Here is a 13,599-nt window from a genome sequence, read left to right as displayed (position 1 = left end):
GAGGTTATAGGCATAAGCCACCATATCTGGCAAAATGCGTTTTTAATTTTAAAAAAGACTTTGGGGCTGGAGAGGTAGCTCAGTGGTTAAGAGCACTTGCTGCTCTTACAAAGGACTCAGGTTCAGGTCTCTGCATCTACAACCACTCATAACTTTAGTTCCAGGGGATCCAATCCCCTCTTCTGAGCTCCTAGAGGAATGTATGCACATGGTGTAAGAGGCATGCATGCAGGCAAAATACCCACATGCATAAAATAAAAATAAATGTTTTTTAAAATTTACCTCAACTTTACAATTTATAGTGTCTGGTTATACCTCAAAATAGCCCCGAGGCAATATGTTTTTAAATCCCATTCTATTCATTTGTAGATCAAGACTCAGAAAATTTTAAAGAACTCAGTCAGCGACCTCAGCCAGAACAAGGTGAGCAGACAGGCCAGGCACTCATGCAGGACAGGTGTGGAGCCTGAACTTGTGTTGTCCTTGCTATGGCCGAGAGATGGTCATAACTTCTCCTTGTACGGCATTTTCCTTTTGCCTGCTTTTCAGGAGCACACAAAGGGGCCTCTGTTTCTTCTCCCTGGGCGTCCTCTGAGCTCTTTCCGTACCAGGACCAGATTTACCCTGGTACACAGGAGGTGCTCAGTAATAAATGTTGACGTAGTGGGTCCCTTCCCAGACCTGTCTGCTCTGCTCCCGGGATCCTCAAGCACTTGGCTTTCTCTCCCCAAGCGAGGCATCAGCTGCACTGACATAGTGACTATTCTCCCGAGGGGAAGCCAGCCCAAAGAGCCGGGAGAGGCCAGAAGAAGGAAGCCACACTTCTGTGGCTGTCTCCTTTAAGGTCCCCTCAGCACTGTCTCTTGGTGTGATTTATTCACACTTCAAGTGTCCATGGCTTTTTTCCCTTTCTAATTTTGTTTTAGGGTTTTTTCATTTGTTTGTTTTTTGGGTTTTTTTTTGAGTCAGAGTTCTTTGTCTACAGTTACTTCAGGTAACCTCCTTTAACTCACAGCAATCCTCCTATCTTAGTTTCCCAAATGCTGAGTTTATAGGTGTTTTGCTTCAAGTCTAGTTTCTCTTTGGAGCTTCTCCCAACTCCCTCCTTCTTTTGACCTTGATTTCTGATCTTCCTGCCAGCTAGTCCTGGATTAAAGGTCCTCAGTACCTACACTTATGCAATGCTGGGGTTCGAACCGGGGACTTTGTGCATGTTTGGGCAAACTGCCAACTGAGCTACATCCCCAGCTACTCCCATTTAGCTTTGCAATGGCTCTTTCATCTCCTCTCTGGTTTCCCTGTGCCCTCCCCCCCCCCACTCAGACCCCTGAGAACCACAGGCTTGCCCTTGTTTCCCACGTTGTACGGCCACAAAGCATCCCCTGAGCAACTTGTCGGCAATGCTCGCCACAGTATTTCAGGGCCTTAGAATCACTTTTCTTTTTAAAAATTTTCTTCAGATTTACTTATGTTTGTGTGTGTGTGTGTGCGTGTGCGTGTGTGTGCCACATGCAGACAGTGCCTGCTGAGGTCAGAAAAAGACACCAGATCTCCTGGAACTGTAGTGACAGATGGTTGTGAGTTACCATGTGGGTACTGGCAACTGAACCTGGATCCTCTGAGAGAACAGCAAGTGTTTTCCATCACTGAGCCATCTCTTCAACCCAAGAACCGTTTTTCTGTGGCAGAGCCAGAGATGAGATAGGACACTGAAGGCCGGTGAGAGAGCTAGAGACCCAAAGCGGTGTGGGCTACCTCCTGCCGTGTCTCTAGGCAGAAATTCTTGACCCTTCTAGTTACCTGTGACTGACCTAGAGTCACTGTAGCTGTGGTTTGCTGGGGTCACAACTGTTTGCATTCATGGGAAGCTGAACAAACATTGTGGCTATTTTAGCATATACCCTATCCCGACTTCACTGAGAGAATCTCACACAGTTAGAAACATAGCCTTTGAGTTTTATCCTTTCTGCAAGGCAGAAAACTAGACAGGATGAGTACAAACAACTGGCGCCCTCACTGATCTCCCTCGGAGGTGTGAAAACCCATCCTTGAGTATGAAGGGACAGGTTTGGCCCTGGTATCTCACCTCTCCTTAAGTGCCCCTTGTTCTCCCTGGGACCATCTCCCCACAGCCCTTCCCCGTTTCCTTCTCCAGTCCCAGTCTCTTCCACTATAAAAGAGAAATGAGAACATCTATCTCATGAGAAAAGAATTAGGGGCCAGAGAGATGGTCCAGTGGTAAAGAGCACTTGCTGTTCTTATGAAGGACCTGGGTTCAGTTCCCAGTCCCCACACACTGGCTCACAATCATCTATAACTCTAGTTCCAGAGGATCTAATGCCTTCTTCTGATCTTTGAGGACATCAGGCATACACATGGTGCACATATATACATGCAGGCAACATTCACATGCATAAAATAAAATAAACCTAAAAATCCCTTAAAAATACTTTGGGGGGAAAAAAAGATGGATCAGACAAACACAAGTATATGAAAAGGTTGCACAGACTTTAACCTAGGATAGGCAAACTCTGATCTACTTTCTTATAGAGTGAATGTTAATAGTGTTTGTTTTTTTACACTTTATAGATGGCCAAAGATAGGCTCGGTAGGTGGCCTGGTGGGCAAAGCACTTGCTGTGCATGTGTGAGGACCTGGGTTCAGATCCCTGCCCCACAGAAAAGCCAGGGGTCACTGCTAGCTCCTCTACATCCCAGTTCTGGGCAGAGGGAGATAGGAAAGCCACCAGAGCAGAACTTACTGGCCAGTAGGCAAGCCAGTGGAGTCAGGGAACTCCAGGGCCAATGAGAGTCCACTGCAAAAATATATGGAGAGAAATAGAGAAGGATGCCCAGGGTCAACTGATAGCTACCACAGACACATGTGTGAGCAAGGGCACATGCATACACACCTACACACACACACACACACACCTACACACACACACACACATGCCCATGCATACACACCTACACACACATGCCCATGCATACACACCTACACACACACACACACACACACATGCCCATGCACACACACACACACACACACACACACACACACACACAAAGTTAAAAAGAAAAAGAGGCATATTTAGCTGGTGTGGTGGCTCCCAGCACTCATGAGGCAGAGGTAGGTGAATCTCTGTGACTTTGAGGCCAGCCTGGTCTACAGAGCAAGTTCCAGGACAGCCAGGGCTGTTACACAGAGAAACCCTGTCTCAAAAAAAAAAAAAAAAAGAAGGAAGGAAAAGAAAAGCATATTTTTCTTTTAAAAATGGTAGAAGACTAATAGTTCATGACCTGTGAAAATTACATAAGATTCAGTTTTTATGAATGTATTTATTTTATTCTGAGATCACTATGTAGCTGAGGACAGCCTTGAATTCCTGCTCCTCCTGCCTCCACCACAGAGGGCTGAAATCACAGGCTGCGGAATGCTAACTGGCCTCTGCAAACGGTTTTTATTGGGACCCAGGCACTCCCACTGATGCCCACATTGTCTGTCATTGCTTTTGTTATAGCTGCAGAGCTGAAGGTGGTTATGATAGACCTTCTGTTCTGAAAGCCTAAACAACCCGCTCTGTAGCTGACCTGACCTCTTGATTCTCCTTCCTCACTCCCCAGTGTTGGGACTCCAGGCATGCCCCCACATGTAAGGTCCCATTTTATCGGATCCCCACAAATCTGCACATGTCACCTACTCTTCTGGTCTTCACCCACCCTCCCATCCAACATCCCAGTTCAGTTCTGGGCCAGCCCCTTCCCCTGCGCTCCACACCTGCCGAGCCAGCTGTATGAGGTGTATCCAGTTCCGCCAGGCTGACTGACAACCTGGCTTACAGTTGGAGCTATGCTCAGAGAGGCATGCCACCCATGTCAGAACCTGGAGCCAGCACTGCGCATGCTCGCTCTCCCCTCCTAATCAGTCGCAGCCCTTTTTGATTCTGCCTTCACACCACCTCACATGGTGGCGGCGCTTCTGCCCTGTGCCCAGTCCTCTCATCCTCCAGAGCAGTCCTTCCACAGGATAAATCTCTTGCTGTTATCCTTTAGGCTTAACTCCTTCCATGCAACCCCACTGCTCTATTCTTTAATGTAGCATCTAGAAACCAAAGGACTGACCTCTCTCTAAAGTGACTGGGCCTGCTTCTTGCCTTGAAATCTAAATGGAGAGGAGCTGAGTCCCTCTCTGTCCCAAAACTGCAATTCTTCTTCTTCTTCTTCTTCTTCTTCTTCTTCTTCTTCTTCTTCTTCTTCTTCTTCTTCTTCTTCTTCTTCTTCTTCTTCTTCTTCTTCTTCTTCTTCTTCTTCTTCTTCTTCTTCTTCCCCTCCTCTTCCTCCTCCTCTTCTTCCTCCTCCTCCTCTTCTTCCTCCTCCTCCTCTTCCTCCTCCTCCTCCTCCTCCTCCTCCTCCTCCTCCTCCTCCTTCTCCTCCTCCTCCTTCTTCTTTCGCCAGGACTGCCCTTCTCTGGGGTTCAATTCAGGTATCCTTCCCCCAGGAAGCTGTCCCTGCTTACAGCCTAACCAGGAGTTTCTCCTGGGCTTCCCCCTTTCATACACTTAATACTCCATTGCAATTCTATTTGCAATCTCATTTTATTCTAAAACAGTGTTTAATAAAGCCCAGGCTACCCTTAAACTTATTCTATAGACAAAGATGACCTTGAACTTCCAATCCTTTTGCCTCCCAAGCATGAGGAATATAGGCTTGCACCACTACACTCTCCATAGTAATTCTTAAACTTGAGAGTGCCACGCTAGATAGACGCTAGTCACACTAGGCTGGGCGGCTATACTATACACATTTACTCCTGGGTGCCCATGTTATGGGTGAGGAAATGAAGGCCACTCAGTAACTGGGCACCAGCATCCTGATCCGAGCCTGCTCCACTTGGATACAGCTCACAAAGGTGGTAGAGGCTCTGTGTGTGTGTGTGTGTATGTGTGTGTGTGTGTGATGCAGAGATTGTGGCTTTGGCGTGTTACTTCACAGATGGTGTGAGACGGTTTGTTTCGTCTCATACAGAGTCTCACACTGAGGCCCAGGTTGGCCTGGCACTCACTATGTACCCCAGGCTGGCCTTGAGCTTTGGGCAGTCCACTTGCCCTAGGCTCCCAAGTACTTAGAAGACAAGCATGAGCCACCATGACCGGCGAGGGTGCATCTTCTGGAAAAGTTGCCTAATTGCCCTGGGCCTCAGTGACTTCACACCCCCAAACATCATGGAGCCATGAGACATTCCTTCGTCCCTCACGTCTCACAGTCCTTGTCCCACAGTGAACTTATAGCCTTCTGATACTGTGAAAATTCTCCATTCACCTAAGACAAGCTCAAATCAGAGGACAGAGAGACCAGCCAAGGCCACCTGAAGGCGGTACCTTCCTATTCTAATACAGGTAGCTCATGGGTACCAGGCCACCGTTGGCTAGGACTCGCATACCCAAGCGGAAGCTGCTTTCCTGCAGTGACACAGTGACCCATGGCAAGGAGAACAGGACAGGAGTCGTATCCTGGGGGTCTCCAAACTGTCCTGTCCTCAGGTTGCCTTTTCCCAGCAGGCAGCAATGTGTTCCAGGCACCCCTGACACTAAAGGCCTTGGCCTGTGACCTGGACCACAGAAACCAAACAAATCTGGAGTCGCACAGATACACAGGAGGCCTGGCAGCCCCAGAAAGGAAGAGGCTGCAGAAGTCGGGCAGTACTCACCGAGGGTGTGAGAAGTCCTTCTGCTGGGGACTGAGGGCCGTGGAGTCTTTGGCAGAAACACCACAGCAATATAAAACCCCTGAGGCGGATCTTCTTTAAACAGAGTCCCTAAAAAGGCCAGCTGACGGTGTGGTAACAGTATTACCATATAAGGTGTTTTTTTTTCAATAAACCAGCCTTGGGGGGCGTGGATGGAGGGTGGGTAGAGTGAATTATCATTTGAAAAATGTATGCAAAAGGATTCGAATGGTAACAGTCTCTGGGCCATGGATTTGTTCCTTTTAGGCTATACTTGCATAAACAAAAATCACACCAGGCCTTATAAGCTGCCCAGAGTGAGGCCTGATAGGGCTGTGCTCCTGGAGACAGAACCATACCAAGAATGGCAGTGGCCTCCTCTGTCCCGCCTCCTTCCTCAGGCCTTCTGCCTGCTGCCCCAGGGTCTGCTTGGGACATCCATGCCGTAGCCACAGAATGAGGGCCATTGTGCTTTGTCGGGTGCAAGCCCAGGACAGCTGAAGCCTGAGGGGAAATTCCATCTGCACTTGGCAAAAAGTCTTATGTGCCCCACCGTTTCACTGCCCTGGAATCTCCAGTTGCCTTAAACTTCCTCTGTAACTCCAAACTCTCGAGTCCTCCTTCCTGGAGTTGCTCTGCCAGTCCCCCAGTACTGGGAAATGCAGAATGAAGGGCCAGCCTCAAGACTGAGCACACCTAGCAAGACCCACGGGCAGGCACAAGTTTCCAAAATCCTGTGCTTGTGGATTTTCTTACATAGCACACTCTCTCCCTGGGCACCGTTCCATGTCCCACGGTGCCCACCACCAACTCTGTGACAGTTCACACTTCACCTCACTTAACACGTGATCCACAAAATGTTCAGATGTGAACTGGAAAGCTGCATCCAGGTAACTGTGGCCTCTTCAAGCTCAGCATCCAAAACCTCTCTCTCCTGCCCCCAAACTGCCACACCCCCTGATTCTCTCCCTCAGAGTCTTTCTTCCCACTCTGTCCTTTAGGAAAGTCAGTCCATATAGAAAGAAGCTTCTCTGTCTATCTCTAGGTACCTGGGCGCAGTTCTGTGAGTTCTAGACCAGCCTAGGCATAATACTTTTAAGGTAGGAAGCAGTTATAAAAATAGAGACATTTTATAAAAAGTCAAAGGGGTACACAGAAAAGATTGGACATAGGCAAGGGAAATGATGTAATTATATCTTAATTAAAGAAATATAAACACGCACGCAGGTGCACGTGCGCGTGTACACACACACACACACACACACACACACACACACGTCAAAGAAAGTTAAGGCCTCACTATGTAGCCTCAGGTGGCCTTCTGAGTACTGGGATTATAAAGAGGCACGTGCGTCACTACAGCCTGTTTCATACTCGGAGGGTTTTTTTATAACAACTTTTCAGAAATGGATAGAACAAGGGGAAGAGAGAAAAAGAAAGGCTACAGAGTGTTTAAACAACAGGATTAACTCTTACTTAGATAGCGCAATGTCAGATGTCAAATCGTCAGTACCGCCCCGCCCCCGAGCTGTAAACAACAAGCTCTAGACAGCTCCGAACAGAACTCCTCCCCGCTCTGAGGTTACTCCCCCTCCACAGACTTAGAGCTCCCCACTGTCCCAGGAGCAGCTTCCTGCTGTCCCCCAGGCTGTGGAGAAAGATGGACAGGGTGTGAACAAAGAGACTCTCTCTTGTTTCTGTGGGAAGGGGAGTAAGGAACATTCCAAGAGGACACAGTTTGGGAGACTTTGTTCCTGGATGCTGCTCAGGCCCAGCTGCACTGATGTGCCCTGGGCTCACCTGTGTGGAGAGAAGAGCGTGTGGACGCCAACCGGGCTACCAGCTTTGTCAGACGGGCGCAGGACAGGTGGCAGGGTTGGGGCCTTCTTGCCAGCCCCCAGTCCAGAGGACAACCAGTCCACCTATGACTCCGTCCATTAAAGGCTGTGGGACCCCCGGGAAGGGGGTGGGGTGGGCAGAGGGAAGCCTTTGGACTAGCCTGATTTCTCTACCAAATGACTATGTGACCGGCCAGCACTTCTAGGAATTCCCCACGTGAACACTGGCTCGGAGCCACCGTTTGGACGTCAGTACTGAAGGGAAAAGTCTAACAACCAGACGTCCAAAGGGAAAAACTTGAAACCTGCATATCAGCTACGTGAAAAGACGTTTGCTTCTCCTGTCATCCCATGAGATGGGAACCCAGAAGAGCCGGGAACAGACTACTTTCCAAGAGTTGTAAGACTTGGGCTGGGCTGGGAGTTGCCTCGGGACCTGGGTCTCCATTATCCTGTACCCACATTCATCCTCTGGCAAGCCACTTGGGGTACCCTATCCTCAACCTAGAAGTAAGTAAAACTATTAATTCCAGCACCCAGGAGGATCATAAAGTCAAGACTATCCTGGGCTACAAAAAAACAAACAGCAAAGAAAACAAAACCACATCAAACTCTTCCCACGAAACCCAGGCCTGTCACACCAGAAAGATGGCTTAATGTGAATCAGGACCCTCCCTTGAGTTTTCGGTCAATACTGTGGTTTCCTTAGGAAGAACAGGGAACCTATAAGGACTGAATAAAATCTGGGCTGTTAGGACTCTCAGGCCACCTAGCGAGGCAAGACCAAAATGTTCTAGAATACAGAGTCTCCAGGAGTGATTTTGAACAAGTGGCGGACACAGGTCTTACTATTAATACTTTCCTTTTTTTGTTTTTTGAAACAGGGTTTCTCTGTAGCTTTGGAACCTGTCCTGGAACTCACTCTGCAGACCAGGCTGGCCTCAAACTCACAGAACTCCGCCTGCCTCTGTCTCCCGAGTGCTAGTATTAAAGGTGTGCGCCACCACCGCCTGGCAATACTTTGTTGTTGTTATTGGAGCTGCCATTGATTGATTTGTGTCTATATGCTATGTGTTGTACATAGCCCTCTATACAATCATATATTTAAATATATAATTGTGTGCATATGTGATGTAGATGGGTCATCTGTCTATGTGTTATTTTCATTGGTTAATAAAGAAACTGCCTTGGCCTTTGATAGGACAGCAGCTTAGATAGGCGGAGTAGACAGAACAGGATGCTGGGTAGAAGGCAGTGAGGCAGATGCGATGAAGTTCTGACCCAAGATGGACATAGGCTAGAATCCTTCCTGGTAAGCCACCACCTTGTGGTGCTACATAGATTATTAGAAATGGGTTAAGCAAGTTATGAGTGTTAGCCAAGAAGAGGCTAGATATAATGGGTCAGGCAGTGTTTAAATGAATACAATTTGTGTGTTGTTATTTCCGGGGCTAAGCTAGCCATGCGGGAGCCGGGCAGGACAAAAAGCAGGCCCGCCTGCAGCTCTCACTACAAATATGAATGTGTCTGTATGATGCACATGGACAGGTTCGTGTGCTGTAGTGCACAGGTGGAGATCACAGGACATCTTCGGGCTCATTCTCTTTCCATGGGTTCAATTGACCTCAGGTCACGGGCTTGCTGCACAAAGCTTCTTTGCTCACTGAGCCATCTTGCTGACCCCTGTGTAATCATTTCTCGGAATTACTGACTTAAAAAAAAGAGTTGAAGACTTTGAGGCCAAGGGAGATGAAGTCTCTACGGAAACCATGAGTCCACCTGTCTTGGGTTAGTCTAGCACCAAATCTTGCCTTTGAAACGGAGTGCGATTTCTCTCCTGGTATTTGCCAAGAACTTTTGGAGTGGTTACTTGTGATACGGCAAGGATGAGATTCTCACAACATCATGCAAATGATTCCGAGTCATTTTCGTCTTGGTTACTTTTCTGTTGCTGTAACCGAATATCATGACTAAAGTAACAGAGAATGAAAGGGTTGTTTGGGCTTGTCACGGCAGGAGAGCTCTCAGCCTCAACCACAGGCACCAAGCAGAGAGCAAACAGGAATCTGGGAAAGACTAAGAACACCCAAAGCTGCCTCAGATGATATACTTCCTCCAACAAGGCTCCACCTTCTACACGGTTCATGACTTTCCCAAACGGTGCCACCAACGGGGACCAAGTATTCAAATGTCCAAGACTATGGGCGAATATTTTCATCCAAACCATACATTTTTGAACATATCTAAGGAGTTCTGATTTTTGTTTAATTTTAGTTAAAAATTTTAAACACACGCACACACGTGCCTGTGCACACACACACACACGTGCACACATACGTACACGCACACACACGCACACACGCTCCTGTACATAAGCACAGGCACCCAAGGAGACCGGAAATGGACACCAGATCCTCTGGAGCTGGACTTACAGGGTTGTGATTTGTGATTTGGGTACTGGGAAGTGAATTTTGGGCCTCTGTAAGAATATTGAGTCATATCTCCTGTCCAGAGTCCTGCTTTTCTTACACTTGGATTACCCAGCACTTGGGATGCAGAGGCAGATGTATCTTTGTGAGTTTGAGACCAGCCTGGCCTACAGAGCTAGTTCCAAGACAGCTAGGGCTGTTATACAGAGAAACCCCGTCTCCAAAAAAAACCCCAAAAAACAACAACAACAAAAAAAAAACAGTAATAATAAAACAAGTCAAATGAAGAAACTGTGAGAAACAAATAAAGGGAGACTTGCCCAAAAGTGGGTTTGTGGTGCATTTTGCACTGACTTAAAAACCCTCCAGTGAAGCAGCTGTCTGCAGAACGTCCACCAGGCTGCCCCGCAGCGCCTGGTCGCTTCTGTCTGAAGAACATCTAACTTTTCTTTTTCCTTCTCTCTCAGTGTTTTCCCCAGATACTGTCCAAACCTTGAGCATCACTTTGGTGCTCTGGCTTTCTCATTCTTTCTCTGAAGCTCACCGACCCATCCCTTCCTCCAGGCTACTGCATATGTGCCCTCCCAGAGGGCACGTGTGCATACGCAAGCCCACACCCCGCTGTCTCACATGTGGTGTGCATAAATCCATACACACACACACACACACACACACACGTGAATCTAAAGACAACATAGAGTAAATATGGGGCATGGTGGTATGCATCTGTAAACCCAGAACCAAGGAGGTGGAGGCAGAAGGTCAGGTTAAAGTCCACCCTTGACTGCACAGTTAATGAGGCCAACCTGGGACACCGAGACCCCTGTAAGAAGTCACCACCATTATCGTCAATATGGTGACCCCGCTACTACGCCACCCCAAAAAGAAAATTCAGTGCTCCCAGGCACGACAGAGTTTACCTCTACATTAAGCCAGTCACAGAATCCAGGTGTCTAGGCTGGAAGCTTCAGGGCCCGTCCAGGCGCCAGCAGAACTATTCTTCTCTATGTGCTCTGGTGAGATGTCATAATAGTGGAAGACAGCCCTGTCTACCACCGGGAGCTGAGTTCATTATACAGATGTTTATGACATACCTCGGCCATTGTAGAAAGGTGGTTGTGGCTTCCACTTAAATTTGTGAAGAGTGTTTGCTTGTATGCATGTGGTTGGTGTCTGCAGAGGCTAGGAGAGGGTGCTGGGTTCCCAGGATCAGCAGTTACTGGTTATAAGCTTCCACGTTGGTGCTGGGAACCAAACCAGGGCCCTCTGCAGGAGTAGCCAGTGGTCTCAAGCACTGAGCCATCTCTCCAGCTCTGGTTTGTTATGCTTTAAAAAATGTAATTAATGAATCCACTTGTCTGTGCGCTTGATTTCTCCATTTCTTTCCCTCCATATTTAACCAAATTCTTTGCAATGATTGATATAGCCCAGGTCTGTGTGAAATCTTCCCTGGAAGCTCTCCAGAGCCTGCCTCTATCAAATCCTGTGGCCCCTGGGGTTTAGCGGGTGTGTGTTAAATATTTGCTGAATAAGTGGAAAGCGGAATATAATAATTACAGTTATTATACATATTATATATACTTCTCACTTTAGGGTCTCCCGGTCACTGCCAATCATGAGGAAACCAGTCTTGTCCTATCACAGGAGCGTGGCTCCTTAATCCATCTGCTTCTGGAGGTCAGAGGGCACAACATTTTTTTTCATGTTTTAAACAGTGCTCCTCACACAGTAGGCACTCTAGAGTGAGTCATAGTCTGGACATATGACTCATGTTTTGGGGAGTGAGTCAGTTACTCCCCTGTCCAGCAGCTACTCCCCTGTCCAGCAGCTACTCCCCAAGCCCCACAGTGCTTAGTGTTACCATTTAATCTACTCAGTTCACACTATTGGGACCACTGCCATTGGCAGACTTAGATTCTCAGCCTTGGCATCTATTGTAGATATCTGCTGCCTCCTCTTGTTCAGCATCCATTTCTGCTTCTAAGGCTGCCATGACATTCTTTGAAAAAGAATGCTCCCTGATCTCAGACCATGCAGCTCAGATGGATTATAGGCTTTCAGTGCAGGCCTGACCAATCAAAACTTTCCATCCTTCTGGCCACAGTGTTTGGTCCCATGATGAGTTGTGGCCAAAGCTATGACCCAACAACTCAATTAGAAGTTGTGTTGAAACCCAGAAGTTCATTTTCAGCTAGATTTATCAGGATAATATATAGGCTATTAAATTACAGCTGTCTACATTACTTTAATAGAATAACTTAATATAACCCTGAACCAAGGGAATCGTGGTCACAGTGGACACTGGATCCAGCTATGTCTGGTCATCAGTTGGATTTTCTGTCAGCGCAATGGAAAGAATTTTAACTTTTTTCTGTGGTCTCTTTGTGGACCAGCTAAAGCTTCAAGTGCCACAGTTATTAGAGATGGTATGCTTTCAAAGCCATGATGCCACTGGGAATGAAGACACTTGCGTGACCATATCCTGGGTTTACCACGAATCAACTCAAGACAATTCTAAGCCCCCAAGTCTCAGGAACGGGGTAGAAGCACTTGACTGGTCAGAGAAGCTCTGGACACAGAGGTCTAGCGTGCAACAGGGACTGAGGTTGTTCAAGGTGCAGCATGGCCAGCGCTTAGCACGGATGGCATGGTGGGAGGAGGCTTTGCTCTGGCGCCACACCATTAATAGTCTTACAAAGGTTTCACTGTGCGGTTCAGGCTAAGCCTCCTGCCTCAGCCTCCACAGTGCTGGGATTACAGGCATGTGTCACCACACCCAGAATCATTAACTTTTTTAAAGGCAAAACGAGGTGAACAGAGGACTGCTGGGGGTGGCAAAGCTCATGGCAGGGAACAGGCAGAGGAGTAGCTAAGAATGGCCTCGCTTCCTTTTGTGTAGGAGAGGGTTGCACTTCCGTCACCCACCAGTAACCATTGTAATGTTCCATTTAAGCAACAGCCTGTGTTCTTGCCAAGCTCGGAAGTTAGAAACAATGGTAGCCCTTGCAGCAGCTGCTCTCAGGAGGAAGGTGACATGAAAAGCAGTCCTCCTCGGGGGACTGAGCCCAGAAGCACGGTCAGGACTTCAGGCATAACACCAGTGACTCCCTCCTTAGGAGCTTTCGGTTAGCTCTCCCTCCACCAGGCTCTGACCAAAGATCTCTGCTTGCTCTTGAAGGCCAAGTTTATGTTGAATAGGTTCCAGCAGTGAGGTCAGCCTCATGGAAGGTTTCCATATATGACATCGCTGCTGCTTGGCCTGAGTGTTACCAAGGCCCCCTCACTGAGGCTGTTCAGGGAGCAGGTCTTGGCTGGGTTCCCACATTAAGGGGCAGTGGAGTTCTGGTTTCTGGAAAACATGAGGTATCATTCTTTTTTGTCCAGTTAGAAGCAGAATACACTCTTTCTAGTTGGGAAACATTTAAAAAGGCTAGTGGGAAAAAATAAAGACACCCATCTCATAATTCTACCCCTTGATATGAATCCATCCTTTTCTAAATGCACATGTTCCTGTGTATTTTGGGAAGGCAGCATTGTGGTATGGTTGAGAGTTTCATTTGAGGGCTAGAGAGATGGCTCAGCAGTTAAAAGCACTTTCTGCTTCT

This window comes from Microtus pennsylvanicus, chromosome 8 (genome assembly GCF_037038515.1).
Source record: "Microtus pennsylvanicus isolate mMicPen1 chromosome 8, mMicPen1.hap1, whole genome shotgun sequence".
Taxonomy (NCBI): domain Eukaryota; kingdom Metazoa; phylum Chordata; class Mammalia; order Rodentia; family Cricetidae; genus Microtus; species Microtus pennsylvanicus.
This window is presented reverse-complemented; position numbering follows the sequence as displayed.